This window comes from Pholcus phalangioides, unplaced genomic scaffold (genome assembly GCF_987345545.1).
Source record: "Pholcus phalangioides strain wild (caught in Gottingen) unplaced genomic scaffold, Ppha-v1.0 ptg000013l_1, whole genome shotgun sequence".
In the NCBI taxonomy this organism is placed as follows: domain Eukaryota; kingdom Metazoa; phylum Arthropoda; class Arachnida; order Araneae; family Pholcidae; genus Pholcus; species Pholcus phalangioides.
The window spans coordinates 16,491,153-16,512,926 of record NW_028301606.1 but is presented as its reverse complement, the minus strand read 5'-3'; the positions used below and the strand labels follow the sequence as shown (position 1 = coordinate 16,512,926).

General features: G+C 36.5%; 1 protein-coding gene across 1 annotated transcript in view; it reads right to left on the bottom strand.

The window, feature by feature from the left end:
* LOC149078671 (uncharacterized) overlaps nt 1-21,774 on the bottom strand; it is a 47,890-nt gene that overhangs the window by 11,230 nt on the left and 14,886 nt on the right. Inside the window, exon 2 of the mRNA XM_089240504.1 lies at nt 2,899-3,068. The gene's annotated coding sequence lies outside the window, so the exon portion shown is untranslated. The remainder of the gene's footprint in view (nt 1-2,898; nt 3,069-21,774) is intronic.

The window sequence follows — 21,774 nt, the reverse complement described above, 5'->3', positions numbered from 1 at the left end:
TGTAGCTCCTTGCTAAGCACATTGTAAATATAAATATCGTTTATGCCTCTTCATGCCTTAAAAATACAAGAGAAAATTGAGTGCTATTGGGTAGCATTAGAATCACCAAACCTATAATAGGCCTACGTATAAAACTGCTTTGTAATGTCAACTGTTGTTTCACCTATACACAAAATGTGCACCATAACTTTGAATGTGATTAAATATTAGTTACTGTTCAAGACCCATGAAACAGTAAATAGAAAATTGTTTTTTTCCCATCCAGACAGAAATTTTGAATGACTATTTTACTTGTTGAACCCTCAAACTAAGTAAATAAAAAATTAATAAGTCAAATGGTCCGCATACACTCCCTAAATAACCTTAAAAACGATACAATTTCTACTTTGGCAGAATCATTATTGCAATCTACAACATTTGTAATATTTGGCAATATATCAATGATTTCCTCCTCAATTAAAATCAATTGCACCAATTTTGTTGACAGGATTTGGTAAAAAATTAGGAAAAGTAAAACGAAAACTACAAAGTAGGACAAAACCGAAAAAGTATGAAAAAGTAGGACATTTTACCAAAATGTAGGAAAAGTAGGACGAGTGAGAGAGACCTGTATGTATTTCTCTAAAATTTAATTTTTCTTTCTGTATAAAATGAACAAAGTAGTAATTTGGAATGAGAATATCGATTCTCATTCGAATCGATTGTATAGAGCAGTGGGGTTTGATTCTTTGGAAGCTCGCAGCCCGGTTTCATTTATTTTTGTAAGTGGAAGGCCCGGTCAAGAGCACGAATAAAGGAAAATGAATTGGAAAAAAAAGGAAACGGGCTAGACGTCACTGGCGGCCCAGTATGAATGATGTCAGGGCCCGGCGGTTGAGAAACACTTGTATAGAGGTTTCTGCTGTGTAGAGATGTTTAGATATCCAAAAAATCATGAAGCTTGAGCAGTTTTCTCACATTTTTTCGAGAAAAAAAAGCGCATGCACTACAGTTTGATGTCGTCTAGTGCAGTGTTTCTCAACCGCCGGGCCGCGACCCGGTACTGGATCGTGACATCATTCATAACAGACCACGACTGATCTGCCGTTTCATTTTCCCCCCATTCATTTTCCATTAGTCGTGTATTTGACCGGGCCTTCCACTTACAAAAATAAATGAAAAAAATGAAGGCTTGAGTTGACGTTGCGGGCAAAAGTTGACAACCACTGGTCTAGTGGTAGCTTCTACTTAGGAACCTATTTTTTTTTGCTCTTGCTTTATTTCCCATCGCTTCATCAAGACTTCCGAAAAATTTTATAGTTTTCTGGTAGGCAGTGACGGCTGCAGACACAGCTCAGAATAAACTTTAATTTTTTACACCATGTGTGTATATGCGTACTAATTAGTACAGTTAAGGGGTCTACCCTCAGAATATGGCCCCTTTAATTTTTCCCGATTTCTTTAAAAGACATTAAAATTAAAATCCTTGGATCAAATGTATTACGGAACCTAGGACTTTAATCTTAAGAATAAACCATCATATGGACCAATATAATCTTATTAATTGTTTTATTACCATTGTATTTTATGTTCTCCTATGTATATTTAAGCATATGAAAATTAACTCGCAATATTTTTGAAAGAAAGAACGTATCAAAATAGCGCCTATCTCTGACTTTCCACCGCTATACTTGCGCGTTTTTAAAATCCCAAATTTAGAAACTTTCGCTACTTACACTGATATGCAAATACAAATTCTACGTTAAATTTCATTAAGTAAAATACAATTTTTTTCTAGAAATTGATTACGGGAATTATTGTATCTCTTTCTGACTATGCATGTACAAATGTGGTGGTTGTTTTTTTTATCACTGTACAATTTTTTTTTTCAACCCCACAGAGTTAGGCCTTGACTTGCAAGTTATGGGTTAGAAATATGGTGAATATAAACTTTTGGAGCTTTTATCAGAGGACAGCACTTAAGTTGAACTTTCAGAGGATTTTTAAGATGGCTTCCAGGAGAAAGTGCCTCCAAGAAAAGTGTGATTTATTGCATAAAATTTATCAATAAAATTCTGGAAGAAGTATGAGAACATGAAAATACCTTGCATCACACACACATCTCACTGAAAAAAATTGAATCAAAGTGAACTATTTCTTCACAAAAAAAGACAATTTAAAAAAATAAACGTTTGCTGGAATTTATGTTTCTAATGTATTTTTAGAGTATCAAAAATGAAAATTTCAAAAAATGAATGCCCTCGTCTGAAGAAAAATTGAAAAATTTATCAACTGAATTACATTTAAAAAAAGGATAATTGAAATCTGATCTAAGCGCGTTTAACTGTCATTTCTCAGTAGATGTACAGTATAAAAAGACGAAAATCGCATTGAAGTTAAATTTCATCCAGGAAAGTTTTTTCTCGACGGAGGTATGTGCTTAAGCAAAAAAATATTGCAATACAAAACATAAATCATGACTAATGTTTTTCTGATAGAAGTATAAGCCTACTGTGAAATTATATTCGCTATAAATCAATTATTTGACAAAAGTTCCAAATTCACACTTGCCTCTAATTATTTCTCAAAATGTGTTCTTTGGAACACTGGTTATTCCGACGAGAATTTTTTTTTGGTACGGGAACATTTTTTTGGTAATTTCCTTCTTCAGTTTTGCGGGTTTGACATTTTAGGGACAAAAATTCAACAATTATTATCAAATAAACATCCTGTAATGGCTTAAAAACATTTATGTTAAGCTGTCAAAAAAAAATTGTAATGATTGTTTCTGCATCCGCGGCCATAGAATAAACTACCTAATTCCACAAAAACAATATGCATTTCATCAAAAAATATTTCAATTTTTTTTCATTATAACTAATTTTTTCTCGAAGGGTAAACATGTGAAAAGGAACATACCTGAAAATTAACATCATGTCTATACGAAGTAGCCTATACGATCCTCGTTCATCAAAATCCACACATAAATTGATCATTTCATTGTGATAATAACGACATCTACATGAAACCGATTTCTTCCATAATCATCGAGCAATTTCCAATAAGTGAAATGTTCATTTTGAAAGTTCCTGAAAAAATAAAATAAAATTCAGAATATATGATGTCTGTGAAAATGGGAGGAGCAAATGCACAGGGAGCGTCAGTCAAGGAAATAACAAAAAGGAGAGCATGTGGGGAAAAAAATGACCACGAATTCTTAATAACAATGAACCGCAGAGAACTCTCAGTGGTGAAAGAAGGACTAGGAAAAAAAAAAAAAAATTGGCTCTCACGAAAAAGCCACAGGGTACCCCTGTATGGGAACCCCTTCCTCATCCCCCTCCGTCATCCCGGACTTTTCCAGGACTGGAAGCTACTAGTACTATTGGTGCTCATTTGTGGCTTTAAGGTAGGAGGGAGAATAAAAAAAAAAAATGGGGTTGGGCTTTTTGGATGAGAGTAATGGAAACACCCGGGGAGAATGAGAATACGGAGGTCATTGAATATTCCCCACGCCCAAAAAATGGTGGATTTCGCTCCCCACAACCTATAGCCGTTCTTGCAGCTGCAGTTCGGCAGCCAATAGCTGCTCAGTTTTCGATCACCACTTGAACAGTGTGGCAGAGAAAATAACAATGGGACCTTCGCGAATAATGAAAGAAAAAAGGGACCGCCTGAAGAGAACTTTTCTGGAGATTTTTCCCTGTATAAAAAAGTTTTTTTTTTTCGAGAACTTTTTCCAATACCTTTTATACGGACGTTTTATTATTATGTATTTCGATAGACATTGATTCACTCAACTTCGGAAAAGGTTCCCTTGTGCAAAATCTATTGTGCAAGAGAGGAACCCATTTTTATAATGTAGTTGGATGGTTTTTTTATATATATATTTCTCGTTGAATATACGTGAATGTATGATGTATGAGAGAGAGAGAGAGAGAGACGTTGTCGTCTTTGTCGGTGCGATTTTGCGCTTGGAAGCCTCTCCCGCATAATGAACAACTTTTCCTAAAGCTTTCCTCTATCTTTACGACTGAATAACATGGGATTAAGAGACTAACATGAAAAGATCATATGCGGTCGTGCTTTTTTTTGCCTCTTCCTCTTCTTGGTATTACGTTCATTCTCTCTCTCTCTCTCCGTTCCATTCTCATTTACTCTTAAATGAACCATAGGAGCATCAAAAAAATTTTTTTGTATAAAACTGGGAAAAATGTTTTTATAGGGAGAAATATTTATTCATGAGGAGTCTTTGAAATAATAAAATGTGAGTCGAAATGGTCATTTCCTTGCCTGGAAATTTTTTTTCATCTCTGGATTCTATGATTTTAAGAAGAAAAACTGGGAATCTCCTGATTTTATTTTTTCTTATTGAAGTCATAAGATATAACCATGTTAATCGAAGAAGCATAGAATAAGTTTTGGGGTTTTGCAAAAATTTGCGAAATGTAGGACTAATGTCCCGATATTACGATTGAGAGAATGCGGAATTGCAATGAATAATTGAAATTAACATTGATCGATTCGAAGACACATTAGCGTGACTCAATATGTATAATGATTTGATAGATATTGATAATCAAATGAGAATGATTTGGCAGTAAATTATACAGTAGGCCCTATTTCATGATTCATGATTAAGGTATCTAACTACGTTCAAAATGTCATTTTGGAAGAAAATATCGATTTTTTTTTATGAAAGCCCCATTTTGTTGTGATTCCAAAACAGGCCTTGTTTTGTTTATATGACGTGTAAAACCGCAGCTAAGTAAACTTTAATTTTGCGTTTTCATGTAAAAGTAATCGCAAAGAATAAAAAAATTAAATAGGTTTACTAAGAATGCTATTTTCTGCATTTTAATTTGTGTTTGAAGCATGATGTATAAAAACCTATTAAATATACCATTACAAAATTCTAATACATTTTACAATATATTTTTAAGGTTTTAAGTGAGTACGGAGGTCGTAAGTACGATAAGTACGAGTATGTTATACGGGAAAAAGATTGGTCAATTGAGATGGTTTGGTCAAGGGCATAGCGAGAGGGGTTGACCAGACCCCCCAAGTACCCCCAAATGTGAGAAAATGACCGAAAAAGGGAAAAAGGTGGCCAAATCTATTGAATCTATTGTTCTATCACAAGAAATCTTGGTGATTATTCCGATTTTCTGGCTGACAGAGTTTCTCAGCTGATTTATGTACTCATTCCATTTGAGGTGAGGTGTGAAATGCCCTTCAAGAAATTTAACAGATGAACTATATTCAATCCTGGTATTATTAATTTTGGGAAGTGGAAAGATCTGTGGGAATTTTTTTTAATTTGGCGGAATAGTAGACATTTTGTTTTGTTGCCGTTTAATGTAGCTAGAATTTTTTGAGCAGAGTCATTCCCTATAGTAATAAGATTAAGGGGAAGGGAGGAGGTCTAAGCAAAAAATGAGCAGATATGTGTCATCAGCGTAAAGAATGAATTCGTAGTCTAAGGCAGGGCCAATACCTTTTTGAATATCATTCATGAAAATAGTGAATAAAAGCGGGCCTAAGCAACTTCTTTGAGGAACACCGAGGCAGCATTGAAGAAGTTCAGACCTTATATCATCTATTTGTGAGATAATTCTTTATTAGTTGTAAAGGAAGCCCGCAGATACCTAAATGATGTAGTTTAATAGATAGAATGTCATGAGAAATAGTATCGAATGCCCTAGAGAGGTCAAAAATTATGCCAATACATATTCTGTTTATGTGTGGCGAGATTAGACTGTAAGAAATTTAAAGCATAAAGAAGTGCAATTTCTGCGGAATATTTTTTCCGGAAACCTTACTGAGATGGTGAGAGCAGATTAGAATGGTCAAGATAAGAGCCGAACTGTCTATGTAAAATTCTCTCAAAGATCATATTAAAGCATGGCAAAATCGAGATTAGACGATAGTTCTCAACTTTTCGGCAATTTCCGGATTTATGAATTGGTGTGTAACTCTGGATATTTTCATAGCGTCCGGATATACACCAGTGGTTAATGATAAATTGAATATGTGAATCAAAATGAGTGAATATGTTAGTGAAGATAATTTTTTTAACATGTTTGGTAATGAAATGGGTAATACCATCGCTATCACCAACACCTAGTCAATAGTAAGGCAGAAATTATTGGTTCAACCTGATACAGTAATTGGATTCAGAAACAGGGTAAAGGATTGACAAGTAAGAGAAATTAAGTAGCTACTAGATTGACTTTGGATTTGAGCATTAAAATTAGCTGGATATGCGACAAAATATTTATTAAAACAATGCACATTTCTTTAGGGGGTTATATAGCTTATGTTATTTGTTTCAATGCGTTCAGTAATGACTTTATCAGAGGTCGTACTAAGAACTTTGTTTATTTGTTTCCAAGTTTTTATGGAATTCGAACTAGTGAATATTTCCGAAAATAGTCTTTTTTATGTCTTTGAATGTGTTTATTTAGTGAATTACGGTAGGATTTAAAGCTATTCCAATTTTCAGAAGCTTTAATATGAATGAAATTGGCAAAGAGTTTATTTTTTGTACTGATACGTCTCAAAAGGTCTGTGGTAATCCAAAGCTGCCAATTGCGTATTTTTCGTCGCAAAATTTGAGGAGCAGAACAAGCATTATAAATATTCCGGAAAATTTCCAGGAACAAGTTGTAGGAGGCATTAGCGTCATTGAGTAGAATTACTGAGTTCCAGCTGACATATTGCTCAATTCGGGGATAAATTTATTGATATTTCTATCGTTAAATATTGGTCGACGTAAAACAGTGTTTCTGGGAGGATTAGTCACGCGTTTTATGGTAGAGAAAATAAATATAGTCAATGATTATTAAATGGATATGAAAGTCCACTAGAACTACTGTTAACTGAGTTAGTTATGCAAAGATCTAAGTAAGTTGATGAAGTAGAGGTGATGCGAGTTAGTTGATTGATGACGATATTAAAACCATATCAATCCGAAACATCAAAAAGTAAACGGGATTCATCTAATGGGACAAGTGTATCTATATTTAGCTTGCCAAGGATATATATAACTTTACGAGAATACAATAAATATGAAAATAATGTATTTAAATGAGAGGTATATCTCGAATTTGTTTAAGTTTCGCGGAACAGCCTCATAGCCATCAAGGGTTCCGCGAGAGCTATTACTAAAGCCAGGAAATTCAGGTAAAATGACATAAGTGCCTATTTTGTCTATTTTCAAAGGTTTTTTTTTTGTAAAAATGCCTTTTTTGAACTTTTTCTGCCATAAATGCCTATTTAAAAAGTTTTAAGCTTATTAGTAAATTTCAGGTGCCATAGCCTGCAAACCTGGATATTTTGAGCATTGAGAACAAAAGAATTGCTCTTTAAAATTTTCCAACTCCCAGTAGATATTAATCCTCAGAAAGCAAATCCCTCCCATTTCAGGCCCAATTAAACGCGAATAAGTGATCTGAGAGATAGGAATTTTGGTGTTGCCAAGTTTGCTTTAACCGGATGGTGTTAGGCGTGAATGATTTTGTTTCAGATGAACGTAGCCCATATTACAGAAGCAGAGAAAAATTGGAAATTTGCTTCTCCACATGCTTCACATAACACATCTCGCTCAGACATCAGACTGCATTGTATATGTATAGCTGGCCGATGACCGTCCTAAGAGGTCATCAGTTGACGTCATGGCTCACACAAAGCGGGTTGGAGCAGACAGGGCTCTGGGGTCCCATTTTTTTATTTTATTATTTACAGTATCTGTACATCACAAATGCTCTGTAAACAACCATAGCTCCTATTTGTTTCACATAATTATTTAGTATACGATTAAATTGGCCAGTCACCCTTGGGGTTGTGACAGATGCAGAAATACGGGGCCCCACGCTTGAAGGAGTCCCGCATTTGTGGTACCATATAAAAAAAAAGGTTTTTCTACAACAAAAAGGACACTAGCTATATGTTTCAACTATAAAAATGATAACGATTATTTAAAATAATACAACAAATTAGCGAGAATTATTCGCAACCCGAAGGAGTTCCATAGATCATTTTCTCTACGGGCTTCGCGGCTGCTAATGGTGGCCCTGAAATTGACCAATTTCTGAAAGTCCACTAACGTTTCATATTTTGGGCTTTAAATTTCAATTTAACTTGGATATAATGATGCAGTTATTATTAACTATGTATAATTAAAACAGTAGAAGGATTAAGTGCAACCAATTTTTCAGCTAGTTTTTGGACCCTTTTAACACCATATTTTTTAGTTACATTTTCTTCCTTCCATAAATTATAAATGTTTTTAGTGCCTATTTTAGGCACTTTTAGTGCCTTTTTGCCTGCTATTTCGACCATTTTCAGTGTCTGAACTTCCGGGCTCTAGCTATTTACGTTCGACACCTCTGAACTATTCATTTCTATTTTGATCACGTAAAAGTCGGGGAATTTATATCGAACTAGAATCATTTCTAGTGGAAGATCATTGGTCTTGTTCATTTGAAGTTTCTGAGAGAGGGCGTTCTTTAGTAAAAAACTAGCCATGAGACAATTGAATGAACGACGTATTTGAACCCAAAATTGCAATAAAGAACCACGGCTATACTAAGAATTTCGGAACTATACTAAGAATTACTCCTTATAGCGGGAGTTACTCGCTTTTGTAGACAAAAAAGTCGAATTCAAAAATTCATTTTTTTTCTTCGTTATTTTTTCTTTTATTTTCTTATGTTGTTTTGTTTTTGCTACTGATGAAGGAACTTCCTATAGTTCCGAAACACGTATAGCCGTGGTTCTTTTTTGCAATTTTTGGTTCAAATACGTTGTTCATACAATTGTCTGATCTAACCCAAAAGGTAATTCATTTTCTATAGCCATGAGTTTTCGATTTGCTGGATATTCTATTGTAATTCAATAGCCTGATCTTTTAATGGCATGTGTAGTGCAGTATTTCTCAACATTAAAGTCACCCACATCTAAAGGCGCATAGACATTAGTGCTCTGATCTAGAAACGTACGATCCCCTGCAGAGGTTCTAATCCGTTCGTGGGTACACAAACTTTCTTTGTGTTCCTTTTCTTTGCTTTCTGTTCGTTGAAAAATCAATTCCAGTTGAGTCCAGTTCAAACACTTCAAGAATCGTTCACAACGCCATACAAATTACTGAACAACCATTTGCGAATGCTTTCATTGTATGATCCGCGCTAATGTATACGTGCCTTAACAGTAGCCTATCACACGTGCATGCGAACGAATCCGCGCAAACTTTCAATTACCGTAAATCTTTTGAACGTAAGATAGGGTAAATAAAATAACTAAGGCATAGTAAATACGACAAAACCGCAAAATCGCGTGGAATTTAGAAAATTTTCAAGGCATTTCATAATTTTTTAAATTTCTGATCAGTTCATGTGCTTTATAATATTAAACTGATAATCCCCATTAATGCATTAGCATTAGCTTTTCCCATTCAGAAAGTTAGAATATTATAGTAGCTGTTACTAGAATGAAAAGGAAAAAAATCTTTTCATAAGATACCTAAATTCTCCGAAAATTGAAGTACATATCCGAATAAAAGTATCTACATGTATAATTAAACTATTAAAACTCTACAACTTTCCTCCGATATTCTAGGAAAGTAAAAAAAAGAAAGGCTAATTGAAAATATCCACGTTATTTCCATACTTTAATGCATTTAATGGAAGCGCCGCGAAATGTTTCGAAGGGAGAAAAAAATCGTCTTATCGGAGTTGTTTAAATAAGATATAATAAATCCGATTTTCATTTACAACGTCAAATTTCCGAACACAACTAAAACGCTTTCTATTACCCATAAAAGAGATAGAAAGATCCAACTCGGAAAAATAATCTTTATTTAATTAAGCGTAAAACAAATAACATGCCAACTCGAAATTAATTCAACAACCTCCCCAGCCAACCAACGTCCTACTTGTTTATTCAAATAGGATTTTTAAAAGGAGAGAGAGAGAGAGAGAGAGAGAGAACAAAAATCATTTCAGTTTCTCCCGAAGAAAATGCTTCCAACACGTTATACAGTATTATAAAAGTGAATAGTGATGATGATTATTATGATAGGAGAGAGAGAAACGAGACGTAGAGTGAGAGTGAGATGAGAAAGAGATCTAGAAACATACACACACATATTAAGAGAGAAGCTAGAATACATCGAGAGAGATAGCTAGAAAGAGAGAGCGAGAGAGAGAGAGGCGGGTAGCTGAGCAATTTAATCTGGACCTTTTATGTTCTTCTATGGCGACTTCATGAAAAGATGAAAAGGCAGGAAAAATGGAGTCTAGGATGGATATATATGTTATTTATTTGAACCCCCCACCCCCTCTCGTGTACCTTTAAGGTACTGCTGTACCATGGGAAGCATGGAAGGGCTTGATGGAAAGAAGGAAAGTAATTACACACACGAAGTAAGAGAGAGAGAGATTTGGAGATTGATATATATATATATATATATATACAGGCATGCAAGTACATACTCTCTCTCGATAGACATGTATACGCATACCCTGGCGTCGTGTAAAATTCCCTCTTGATCAATAAGTCACTTGAAAAGAGAAGAAGCAAATTTCAATTACCCCTGGGCTGCTGCTGCTGCTGCCTTATCATCAGCCGCCAACAAACAACCAACCTCCTCGTGGTGTGCATAAGAAATAAGAGGGGCGGGAGGGGGGTGGAGAAATATGACACATATCGGAAAAGATGGATAAAAATTCTGGAATTTTAATTTCATTGGGGGAAAACGTAGATTGCTTGGCTTTTATATGTATGTGAGTGCGTTGTTGCGTGCGTGTATGTAGTTTTAATGCATATTCTCTAGTGAGAGATAGTGGAGATCGAATGACATTAAAAGTTTCCTAGAGATATATATTTGAAGGAAAGTTTTATGTATAATAATTTTTATTTATTTATTTTTTGTAAGTGGATTTAAATATTACTGAGTAGTTTTGATTTAATTCTATTAAAATTAACTTAATCATATTGCTGCTGCATTCTTGCTGGAAGGAATGATATTTTCTATTCGTTTTAAGGGTTTATTATGTGTATTTTTATTTTTCAGGATTTGGGTAAAATTACCTGAGATAAATCAATAAGTATAGGCCTAATGTACATAATTTGTATTCCTTTCACGTTTGGTTGAAAACGTTTCAGTTTTTTTTTCAGAAATTTGACGTTTCAAATGAAAAAATCGGATTTTAACAACCTTCTCGGACTAACAACCATCCATCAAATTCTGTAGACTGTACTCCAATCTCTGATTTTGTATGTAGCATCAATCGCCTATGTCAAATCCCATCACCGCACCCTCTTGTATAGGCCTTGGACAAACAATATTATATAAATAAATAATTTTTATTATGTCTTATTAAAACATAACTAAGAAATAATATCGATAGGACAATTTTTCAAACCCATTTTTGAAAGCTCTTCCAGTTCGCGACTAAATATAACTTCACAACTATACATGATCCTTGAGCAAATGTGGCGGCAAAATATAATAATTTAATTGATAGGCCTGACTGAGAGAACATGGAATCTCTTGGGACCTAATAGAATATTATACATGTTTAGGGTTTTGCGTGCGTGTGTGTGTGTGTTTTGTTGTGTGTTTATTCACATGAATGTATTTTTTGTGTTTGCTTTTGCAATATAAGCAATATAACAAAAAGCATTGCACTAGTGCCTACTGTATTCGTATAGCCTACTGCAGGCCTATATGATCGCCGGTTACTTACGTAATATGTTTGAGAAGTTTCGAAAAATCTAAAATTAATTTAACTTGTTTTTCTTAATATATCTTAATACAATATATCTTTTCTAATACATATATTTTCTTTACCCCTCTTTTCATTAATTTACTTTTAATTGATATAAATGAATTCACTTTATTTAACAAAAATAATTAGAAATTGCGTTTACGAGAACTCTCATTTGTCATGTGACAAAGAAAGTTTTTATAAAAACATTTTTTTAAATTCATTGCTATTCATTGTCACAAGGGGAAAAAAAAATCCCAGATCAAAATCAGGATAAAATTTCTGTAAATTTCATTCTAAAAAAAAAGTCACAAAAAAAAGTTAAATTTCTTTGTAAAATAAAAAAAAATATTGTTACGCATTTTTTAGACCTTTTAATCACCAAAAATATTTGTTTCATCCAAAATTTTATGTGAAACTTACTTGATTTTATTTTTTGAACAAAGTTTGCACAAATTTAATGTCTCTCAAAAATGCTCTCTTTCATATTTCGTGGTAGTTCTACGAAATACGTTACAACAGCCATCTTCAACCGTTTGCTCGCGAGTACTATGATGCTCTCCTTGAAGCACAAGACTGCTCAATGCTCGTGTCAGATTTCGTGCTCGCAAACACTTAATCAACGCTTTAATTAGAGACCCAGTTAAAATTACCCATTCAATGCTTATAAATAATGTAGATTTCAGGCATAGGTATGACAAATTTGCCGTGAAGGGTGATCTCCGTTTGAGGATGAGCATAGGCAGTAGGCTACTCGCGACTCGAGAAAGAATTGCGACTACAGCGAGGCTATACGTATAGGTACATTAAAAAAAGTATGAGAATCTTAGTCAAAATTGGTCAAAGTTTTCATATGCCCGGGCATATAGGGCAATAGATCTGTATAGTAGGCCTTTTACCCTTTTATACTTTGCCGTTATACAAAACATAATAGCAATACATTGGAATAGGGAACACATTGCCCGAGGGGCACCAAGTTTTGGAACGTTATTTCAATGGTTGAGGATAATGAAGGCAAAGGAAGCATCGTTTCAACCTATATTTCGCTGTATCCGATTATTTTATAGATGGGCGTGACTCAAGAAAATAATCAAATATTCTGCAAATTATTGAAAAATTTATTCTTGGGTAAGAAAAAGATATAAAAAAGGGTAAAAATATATATTGCCACATAGAGAGTTTATATATGTGTAAAATCAAGAAGTAGTGTCAAGAAACAACGATAGGTGACGCTAAAAACCGAAACTAATTTTGATTAGAACGCATAAATAACGAAACTGAAACTGAATTGACATGGACTTTAATACATATACTTAATGACGCCAGGAGAACCAAATAATACACAATTATTTCAACCGATATTTCGTAACTGAATTTTGTGCACATGCATCCAGCACACGGTGAAACTTTAGGAATCGTCACGAGCAGCAGAATAAAGATACCTATGTCCATAGTCAGACATAAGTTAGTTCACACATATGAAAATTTTGGCATATGATCAAATTTTAATTAGCATTATACTAATTCTTGATCCTAATTAAAATAGGAGAGTAGGAAGTCAAAGGCAGTCATCGATACATTCTTGAGAAGTTTCCGTAAGTGCAGAAAGTGCTCGCAAACACCAGGTGGATGTGTCTGTAGCCTACTGGATAGTCATTCATGGTTGAACGCAGACTTCAAAAAATGTGAAAGAACTACTATATACTACTTGAGCGTAGATGCACCGGATACACATTCTCCGCGGAATTTTTAACGAATCAGTACATGCAAGAACGTGCTGTTGTTGTTGGTGGTGGTGTGTGTGTGTGTGTTTTAACGGGGGGAGGGGGGGGGGGTGGAAAAGAAAAATCATGTTTGCTCCGGGTGGCAAAAGAACACAATAACAGTAATTACAGCCCTGTATGTAAATATTGCATTATGTTGAACTTGTATTATGTTGTTGTGGGAGACCGATTCACGCGTTCATGCCTCAAAGTAGGAAAAATGTAGAAAACCAACTTCAGCTGACCACCACTGTGTCGTCAGCGGGGTTCGAACCTGGATTCTTCTTCCATCATACTAATAATAAAACATTGCATTCAATTCTTTCACAACAGCTTCTTCCTAAAGCTCGTCCATTTTATGGATTGTCAGAAATGTAGGCTAGCTAAATGTAGCCTAGATAGCTAATGTAGGCCTAGAAATTAATAGGCCCAGCTTACGTTTATCACGCGTTTCTTTTCTGCTTGTTTCACTTGAGAAAAAAGAATAGGATTCAAGGTTGATACTACTGTCAGTCTTTCAGCATCCCAACACCGAGAACAATGATAGACCGATGAGAGTTTAGCACAATACACGATTCTACGTGAAAGAATTACTACTACTACTAACAGTACACGTACGTCGTAAACATTCCTCAGCGGAATGCGTGTTCCGAGTGCGTGACCCTAACGCATACACGCTTATCCCATGCCCCGCGGACCAAATGTGGGCCTCCAAGTCATCTGATGTGACCTGTGACCTCAAACCTAATTTTGCAAAAATTAACTTAGCAGCACATTTCCAGAACATTTAATTGACTCGCTGTGCAGTTCCACGTATTTCCAGATCACTTAAATGATTCGCGCCAAATTTACAAATCGCTCAAGTAACGTGACCCGCGGCACATTTACAGATCACCAGGGGCGGTCTTAGGGCAGTGCGACCGGTGCAGTTGCACCGGGCGCGAAATCAGAAGGGGCGCTGAAACGCGTTAAATATTATATTACTAGAAAAATATCTTTAAGGTACTTATTTAATAAAATAATTAAAATATACATGAAAAATGAGCGAGATAAGAAAAAAAAATTGGAGGTTTGTGTGTATATAATATTACGGTTATTTTTTTATGCTTGTTTACTAGTTAAATATCAGTAATCCCATTCTAAAAGAAGCTTTTCTGACTTCTTCGTCCTTTAATATCCAACCGGGGGGGGGGGTGATGGGGACGATCACCACGCCTAGAGTCTGATAATATGGTAGAATGAATCTGTCCCGTATTGTAAGGGACAGTAATGACTAGCAAAAATTGCCTCCTCTAACACAACACTCTGGATTTGAGCCTGGAGGGGGGGGGGGGCGCTGACTACTGTTTTTGCACCGGGTGCAACTAAGTCTAACACCGGCCCTGCAGATCACTTAAGAGACCCGCGGTGCTGTCTTACCCACTTAATTAAGTGGCGTGCGACACGTTCTCAAACCAATAAAGTCACCCGCATGCTCCTACAGGTTGAGCACCCTTGTGCCAACATTTTTTTTTTGTCAGCATTATGGTTGTTTTTGCTGATACTGCCATACAGCTTCCATATTCTGAAGTGAATATAGTAAATGGTTGAACTTGACACGAAAGAACTGCAATTCCTGAGAGAAATTCTCGTTGTTGAAGCATTGTCGAATATGGATTACGTATTTTAACTTTATTCGTCGGATAAAATATTCACATCGTCTCTGAATTGAACTGCTATACAGCTCTTTACAGATGAAGCATAATCCATGACAAAATACCGCTCCGTAAGTAACACATACAAAGACACAAAGGGATGGTCGGAGTAAATGATGCGGTCAAAATCCACAGAAACGCCGCGTCGCAACAGCCGTCCCTTAAGTCAGTATCGTTCGAAATGACAAATTCATCCAAATCCATTCCATAAACATCCCATTATATGCTTCCGATGCACGTCGATCTCCGGAAGAACTAAAATGATGCGGGGACATGACACACACACACTAATGCAAACCATACTGACCATTGAAATTTGAAAAGCGGTCAAAATCGGAGGTTGTTCGAAATTTCAATGCGGGCTTTTTTTCCCCTCTGCCTCAATGATGCAATGAACCAGAGTACATTAAAAAGAGGAGAAAGAAAAGAAGAATGTTCGCTTTTATATGAAATATAGAGAGCGAAATAATACTGACCATAGTCCACTAGTAATAGAGACGTTTTGTCAGAAAATAGTGGAACCGAGAAGGGAAGAAGAAGAGAAAAGGTTCGTCCGGCGGGGACATCAAAGGATGGCGACTGTGGACATTGAATGACGACTCGTCGTGGAAAGCTCGAGTGGGACGTGACCGGCGATGCGGCGGCCATCTGAACTGTTTGACCACCCGGAGGGCAGTCAATAGACATAACAACAGGGGGTTGATGTAATTGAGGGTGAAAATTCCACGTGGGGTCAACGTTGATTTCGTACGTACTTGTTTGTGTCAGAGACCAGTCCCCCGCTCTGTCTCCTAACTCCCGTTCTGGTGGTCATCAATGACCATAATTATAAAATGCAAATTATTGAGGAAATGTAATAAAAATGAGTTATTATTTGAATGGAATTCACGTGTATATCTCAGTTCTTCTTTATGAATTAAAACTATTTTCGAACGGCTTCCAATGAATATCAAACAGCTGTCCCTAGAATTTATTACGTAGATTTTAATAGAAGTTTCCTTTCGTTTTTCCCAGGCAATGAGCATGAAGGGCGTCAACATTCCGGTATTTTGACATGACACTTTCAACGTAATTTTTTTCAATCAATGTTTTATTTTGCCAAATTGTAGGTAGTTTCTTCTAGTACACTGTTTCCCAAAGTGGACAATATCGCCCCCCTGGTGGGTGAGGGAATAGTCCAGGGGGGCGATGGAAGCTACTGTTATACCATTGGATTCTATGGGCTTGTTTGAGTTGGGGGGGGGCGATGAGATAGAAAAATTTCTGAAGAAGGGGGCGATGGAACAAAAAAAGTTCGGAAAACTATGTTCTAGTACAAATAAACCAAGAAGAGGCTCCTGAGAGATATATCTAAGGAGATATAGGCTCCTCTATATTTTTATGGGAACATATTATTTTGTGATTTTTCAAAAAGAAATAAAACATGGTATGATATGATTTATTTCAACTTTTATAACTTTTAACTAAAACTAGCTTTTTAACTAAACTTTTATAGGTAGCAAGAGGTTAAGAAGCCCCGGATATAGATGATGAGGGTTTTCTACCAAGAAGCCATTGAATGGATATTTTAAATTCCTGGCTGAAGTGTGATGCAAGGCAGTTTCGTATTAGATACAACTTACTAGATGCAAATAATAGGGTGTTGCCTTGAAGTGGCGACAAACTTAGAGGGGGTGATATTAGACATCAAGTGGAACAAAAATTCCTATAGGACGTGGTATCGCAAACCACGTTCAGTCGGTGAAAATCGCAAAAATACTTATGAAGGGTGTGACGTCGAGCGGGACAAAAATGCCAATAAAATAAATATAAAAATATTTATTTCGCAGGATTATTGCAACACAGCCTATGCAACACAATTCAATGCCAGCAAGTAGACAAAGAGAAATGATTACAGGAGATTTTGTACTTTTTATTGTACTTTATTTTGTGCAGCACTCTCCCCCCCCCCCCAGAATACCCCCCTCCAAAAAAACAACCACTTCAAAGCAGTAAACAGGCACATATTTATGTCAGTGATGTGTGACGCTTTTGGCAAAAGCTGACGACGCCTCTAGATGGAGCGGCACACTCTTTGAGAAACGCTTCTATATATACTAGCCATTTTATCAATTACTTTTATAAGTTATTGGAAAGCAATTACGTAGTTAACCCATGAATCACGGCTGCAATTAAAATTCTACCAAGAATCACGTGTCTGCTGCTTTCGGCACGCCCTTCCCCCCTCAAGTTTTGGAAACGGGCCCTCAGGCGGAGATCCTTGACAGACCCCTCCATAGGGAATTTATAGGTTAAAAAAATTGTAAGATTTGTCCCGGGCTGAAGCCCTGCCAGTCCCCACCATAGTAAAGGCCATATCTTTCAGCAAACCACTGTTATTGCAAAACCCCGTTATAACGCATTTCCGAGATCAATGTCGTTCGCTTTATAAGTTCTAACAAGATATCTGGAAATTCAGTTGTAAGAAAACGCAAATTGGCTTGTGGTGATTTTACTGAGAGAACCGTTATTTTTTATTTAAAAAAACATTCTATAACATATTTGCTATAGAAATCAATATACAATAATTCAAATATACAGGGTGTCCCATAAATTCATGAGTAGTTTCGAAATTCATAAAAATTGAAGGGAATTGATTACGGTTTGCAAAACAGTTATTTTCAAGAAAGGTGGTGGTGGTTTTGTATAAGGTTTTCATCGCCATGTTGACTTTAGTGGATAAAGCGCTATTGGCGAAGTTGTTTTACTTCAGACACGAACCGCCAGGTGGAGCTTTACGAACGTTTCGGACACAAAAGAGATAGAATGAAGCTTCAGGTCCAATCATTCATTTTCCTTGATAAACAAGTTTAAATAAAAAATTTTTTCTGTACCAAAGGAAATCCATTTTCGTGAGAAAATTTTTTCACAAACCGCAAGTGACACACGGCACATTTCCATATCACTTGAGTGACCTGCGGCACATTTACAGATCATTCAAGTGACCGTACTCATTTCCATATCACTTAAGTTACCCCGCGGCATATTTCCGGTCCTATTAAGCTACCCGCAACAAATTTCCAGACTACTTAAGTGACCTACGGCACATTTACAGATCCCTTAGAGTGACCCGCGGCACATTCCAGGATTTCTTGGGTGACCCACGGCACATTTACAGATTTCTTATACTGCCCGCGACACGTTTTCAAACCAATGAAGTGGCCCGCACTCTTCAAAAGGTTGAGCAACCCATAGGCTGAGATAGACTTGAAAGTTTGGCGGGGGGCGGGACATGATGACGATGTTAATTAATAAATAACGCATATACATTACATCAGTCAGCTTCGCGATTGACACTTCCCCCTCCCCCCGTATCTCTGCCCATAGAGCAACCATGACTTTTTTCCCCTAACCTTTTTTGTCCCATCGCCCACAACGCAATCTAACCCATAGGGTCCTATGTTATACCCGTAGCTTCTACCACCCCTCTGCAACATTACATTGCCCCCCAAGGGGGCGTTAACACTCACGTTGGGAATCTCACTGTTTTAAAACATACATTCGATAAAATATTTTTCTTGCAAATCCACAAAAATACAATCTACTATCAATATTTTAAAAGAATATTAGTTATTTAATTTTTTTAAATAAAAATAATGATAAAATTAATAAAATTAATATATTTCAGAAGAAAAATGGGAGCAAGTTTCTTACCTGAAGAAAAACCCTCCGCGAAATGCCACGCTGTCTACCCGAATCGAGTATTTCCAGGGTGGGGGCAATCCTCCACCAACACCATGTTCTTTTCAAACTGTACATCGGCTGATAAGCACAATATAAAAAATATATATGCATATGTGGTGGGTGGTGGGGCGAAAGCATAGTGGGCTACTGTACACGGTACCAGAAGATAGAGGGAGAGAGAGGAAAGAAAGAGAGAGAGAGATTCGTACATGAATACTTGAAAAAGGAGGAGGTCTATTTTTTTTTCATGTATAAGGAGTATAAGGAGGGGGGGGGGCATGTTTCACATCCAAAGCATTCCGCCGATGAATATAATAGTGATTTAGAGGGTGGCTGAAGTTCATAGTAGTGAAAAGCCCATGGTCCTGGGTGATGGTAGTACAGTAGGTACCCTATTCTAGTCGGACATGCGTGTACATATAAAAATCGCATTTATTTCTCCCTCCCTCCCAACTCGGGAAAAGGTGTATTATATATGAAACATATAAAAACTCTGTGTAGTAGCTCCGAGCGGAAAATATCCCACAATCGTTGGATAGGAAAATTGTTGGTTTTTAAAAGTGCGTTGACAGCATCTTTTACGCGGCTCTTTCTGTTCGTTTATAAATCCGAAAATCCTTTGAATTCATGTTTGAAGAGCCACGGACCCCTACGCACGCATAAAAAAAAGGACCGATTGTGTGAGTATGAACTTGCTGCTGGACGGGAAAAGCCATTGGAATGAGACGTTCTACACAATTCCATAACGTGGTTTGCATCCTCATATTAATTGTTATATAATTTTGCCTTTTTTTCACTATATAAGTAACATTGCAGCACCTTCTTCTAGAACCCGTGATTCCCAACGAGGGGCAATATGATTTTTAATAAAGGGGGCGATTGAATTTCGAGGGATCGAGCAATTGAAAAAATTCAATTGATGCAAAAAAATAATTTCTCTGAATTCATGAAAAATTAAAAATTGATGAAAAAATAATTTCATTAGTAATGTATTTCTTAATGAGTAAATAATTTCCGAATTAAGGAAATTCATATCGAGTGGTACGAAGCCTACAGGAATATCATATTTAGTGAAAAAAATGCAAAAACTAATGAGGAGAGAAACAATTTAAATATCAATGAAAATTCAAACATATAGGGTTCCCCATTGCTTCTCGTGGCTCGCCCTCTTGCTTTCCGAACCCACATTTTACGGTGCGAGTTATTTATGATTTCCTAGAGTTTTTCTTCTATAAATTGAAAGAAAAAGCTTCAAATTTCTCTCACTCTCAGATGGTGCTGTTTTGCAAAAACTTGACATAACACATAAAATGTGACTCAAGTATTCCATTGTTAATGTTTATTATGATTTGCATTACTTGAACCCTTCATATTTTTAATGCGAGAACCCTTTGTAGATCAAGCTGCATCCAAACGATACTCAATTTCACCCAACTATCTGCTAACATCGATTGCGTTAGAGCATCGGTTCTCAACCGGTGCTCCGTGTGCACTTCCCAGACTGCAAAGTTATACGATTTTTATAACGGTGTTTTCGTTCTTCCCCAAAATTTGTAACTCGGGGTAGTTGCCCCCCCCCCCTTCTATTTCCATCTCTGCTTGAGTGATCTGAAAATGCTTCACGGACCACTTAATTGAAGTGAGAATGTGCCGCCGGTCACTTAAGTGATCTGGGAATTTGCCACTTAGCTCTTTTTACAAAATAAGGTTTGAGGTCGAGGCTCCACACTCGATGACACCGAGGGCAACAAGCTGAGCATATATGGCCTATATTATCTTTAGGAAAGAATTTTTAATGACAGTTTTAATCTTCTCATTTCCATCATCGGAATATGATTTTAAACACATTAAAATATTACTGAATTAATGAAGTAATGGCTGACCGAAACAATGTGATTCCACGATTAAAGATCAAAGATTTAGGTATGGTAGAGTATATTCAGATATAGTACAATAGAGACTTTTATATAGTAAGTTTTACATCTAAAGGCGTAAATAGTAAAATCTTGTTCTTTTCAAGGGAATATATCAAGAAAACGATTCCCCCGATTTCATCCCTGTTCAACGCTTCTTCCTCCATTCTTCATAAGGAGATTAAAGAACGAAGTATTGTGTGTACTTAACCACAGTATATCGTGTTTCACAATGTCGCATTCAAGATTAGCATCTTATGTACGATATCCCCCCAATATTATTGTGGGTAGCAATCGAAGAAGATTATAGAACTTTCAAGGATTTTAAGCAGTGAAGATATTCATGTTGATATGGAAATTCATTCAGGGCATTGTGCAATTCGCGTGCTTTTGTACTTATTCATATACCACAAATTGTTCATGTTACACGATACCATTCCCTATATAAAATACTGCATAAGAGAAAAACGAATAAATGCGTTTTTTCAAGGAAACATATTTTTAGGATTTTATGCCGAGGTGAAGTACGAAGAAAAACTCATCCGGTCTTCGCCAGGACTTGAACCCAGGCCCTCTTGCACACATTCCGGGCAAGTATACTATAATCCCCATTACTGGAGTCACGAACCCTGCCTTCCTTATTTTACTCACTGTGGCGTGTCCTTGATATCTTGGGCTGAGAAAAAGCCGTCCATCTCCCCCCCCCCCTCTACCGTCCCACCTGGGGCCATTTTCTGAAATTAAGAGGCTACTGATGCCTTTACTTCAGCGTCTCATGCTACAGTGCGTGATATAAGGAAGGCCAGGTCGTGCCTCCAGTGGTGCAGATCAGGGCTGAAACTAGAGTAGGGCAGGGAGTGTGGCAACTGCCCTGGGGGGAATTTAGGGGGGGCTGCAGTTTTATGTGGGAACAAAGAGCGCCGTTATAAAA